This window comes from Hipposideros armiger, unplaced genomic scaffold, assembly GCF_001890085.2.
Source record: "Hipposideros armiger isolate ML-2016 unplaced genomic scaffold, ASM189008v1 scaffold_148, whole genome shotgun sequence".
Classification (NCBI taxonomy): Eukaryota; Metazoa; Chordata; class Mammalia; order Chiroptera; family Hipposideridae; genus Hipposideros; species Hipposideros armiger.
Genome location: NW_017731498.1, coordinates 429,303 through 432,285, shown reverse-complemented (window position 1 = coordinate 432,285; position 2,983 = coordinate 429,303).

Genomic DNA, 2,983 nt, shown 5'->3' with positions numbered 1-2,983 from the left:
AGAGAGATGAAGACATAATTTTGTGATATTCACAAACATGATGTCTAGGTTTTTGGTTTTTTTTTTTTAGTATATGTGTATGTGTATGAGAGTTGAAGAATGAACAAAACCTTCAAATAAATGCTAAGTCAAATTGAAGATAATTCAGCATGAGCCTGATTTTACATCTGCGTGGAGTCAAAGTATTTTTTTTTCTACTGAGTTGTTCATCTGGGAGATGAGGTAATTACACCCAGTTGTTCTTGGGTTCCACACCGGTGAAGAGCTGCTTAGCTGTTCTTACCAGACTCTTCAAGTCCTAGGTGCCTGATAGCCCCAGGGCCCCCCTGTATCTGTTGGTCTCAATTGCCTGAGCCTGTCCTCTTTCACTTACCTGAAGAGATTAGAATTTATACCCCCTAGCTTTATCTCCACTTCCACCCTCAAAACACACAGAGCTATGCTCTGCCATGGGCTCCAGTTAGTGAACTCTCAGTGTCAAAGCCAGGCAAGCTGGTCATCCACTGACTGAATGACTGCCTCATGCTCCTCTCTCTGCTGGGACCAGGGATCTTCTCGCTGTTTTCAGCCTTCTGGGCTCTGGCTCGCTGCAATGTGCTCCTCACCAAGCTCTTTAAACTTTAATGTAGATGTTAAGCACCTGGGAATCTTGATAAAATGAAGATTCTCCTTCAGTAGGTCTGTTGTGGGGCATGAGACGCTGCAGTTCTAACAAGCTCCCAGGTGAGATGGACACAGTGTGGCCTGGGCCCACACCTTCCGAGTAAGCCTTGGAAGTACACCTGAGGCTGCAGCTGTTGGTATTTGTCAGGGCTGTCCCATCAGCCTCTAGGCAGCCCTGACCACTGGCACACCTCTCAGAAGATGAAAAGAAGCTACCCCTTGGGCTGGAAAGGAATCACATTAGGCTGGGCTTTGGGAGAAAAGAGATAGAGATAAGAGACTGGTTATTTAAAAGAGAAATAAGAAGTATTAAAGGCTAAAATTGAGATTCCCTAATTATAGTCTAGGAAATATTGGCCGTGTGAGGTGTTAACAGTTGTGTACAAAAGAAGCCTGTGCTCGAATGAGTTCTAGAATCTAAACACTGAGTGAAACAAAGTTTAATAGTTTTCCTTACCACAGAACTTTTCAGAGGCTTTTATAAGTAACGTGCATTGTATATCTCCAAAAAGGACACAAAACATGCAACATTCCCCAAAAGGATTTTTCGAAGAAATACACCCCTTCCTTTTTATTCCAGGGAGGCTAATAGGACTAAAGTTCCATCGAATGCTCTTTTGGGAGGGTCACACAAGCACACACCCAGAGTCAGCTTCATCGACCTCCTCACTGCTTCCTTCTCCAGCCTCAGAGATTACAAAATGGTGAGGGAGAGCAGAGTTTGCCACCCCAAAATATGTCTTTGGGAATACTGAATATTATAAGCTCATTATTTTTAAGAAGCAGAAAAACTAAGGAAAAGCTTTTGATCTTCCCTCTAACTACCTAAAAGAATTTCAACAGAGGACCTGCCCCGGGAGGGGAGGTATCATCATAGATTGCTGTAGTTGAATATGAACTAGTGTGTGATAGACACAGAAGAACCTAGCAAGGTCCATTTGATCAAAGTCCTCTCTGTGTTCCATTGTTAAAGAGGGCCCAGCAAACATTTGTTTACCAAACATGTACTTCTCCATCTCTATGTGAATTGCCTTCCTCCCATATGAAGTCACAAACTACGTTCCCACTGTCCCCTGATTCTTAGCTCCAAATGGCATATAAGCCTCAACTGCCCAATCTGTCCTCAGGTCTCGTATTGTTGTAGAACCCCCATATGTACATATGTAATAAATTTGATCATTTTCTCCTGTTAATCTGTCTCATATTAATTTGATTGTTAGATCAGCCAGAAGAGCTTATAAGAAATGAAAGAGTGTTTTTTCCCCTCCCTTGCAATGGAAAAGTGTTTGTTTTCTCAGATTCATTTGCTGATAATGTAATCATTATAGGATGTTCATAGGTCCATAAACATCTGCTTATGGTTATTTAATTTTTTAACAAATGTCACGCATTTCTCTCAAGTGCTAAGGTAGGAATATAAAAATCATGACATCTGTTCATCTCCACTTTATATCAGGAAATAAAGGGATTCCTTCCGCATTGTTCCCCCTCCTTATTATATGTAGAAGGGCTGAGTGTGAAATGGAAGAAACGTAAGAGGAAGAGTATTTAAAATGAGGGAAAAAACCACGTTTGTCTCATTGCATATCACCTATAATTAACAAACCTACAAGGATTGATTTAATTAAACATGTTTGAGTACGCTTCTGAATTTCTCTTTGAGATTCAAGAGTTTGTCTGGGCAGAAAGCAGGAAACTATAGGATGAGAAGGCCTAGAGAGCAATGCCTCCTCCCTGTTTTGCCGAGGGGTCTGCATCCTGGTGAGTAAAAGTCAAGATATTGTCTGGAGAGCCTCTTCTTTTTTTTTGAGTGAGGCATGCTACTGGGATGTCTGTGGTTTTGTTGCAAGTAGGCAGGGAGAGGCTTTTCACAAGGTCACAGCCATAAGCCAGTATGCAGAAGGGGCATCCAATGCACCCAGTGGCTGTATCCTCAAACAAAATTCTGTTGGTAATCTCTGGGGAGAATTAGGTAAAAGATACAGAGCAAATTAGGTGGTACATGTATGTGCGTGCTCCTGATGTGGGAGGTAGCTGGGATTGGAGATGGGTGAATTGAAGAATTGTATAAAACAATAAATATTGTACTTAAAAGTAGTAAAAGCAGAAAATCATCCCTCCACTGTGATAGCGTATTTCCCCCATGAGACTGTGTTGGACATATCAGAGCTGGCAAGGTAGGGCCTATTATTGTTGAGGTTGCTACGACAACTGCAAAAAGTGGCTTTCCTCTAAAAACTTCACTGGCCCGAGGACAAGCTCAAGCAAGTCTTCAATTCAGCCACTTATATGCACTTTTTTATTCTAAAATATTGTAATG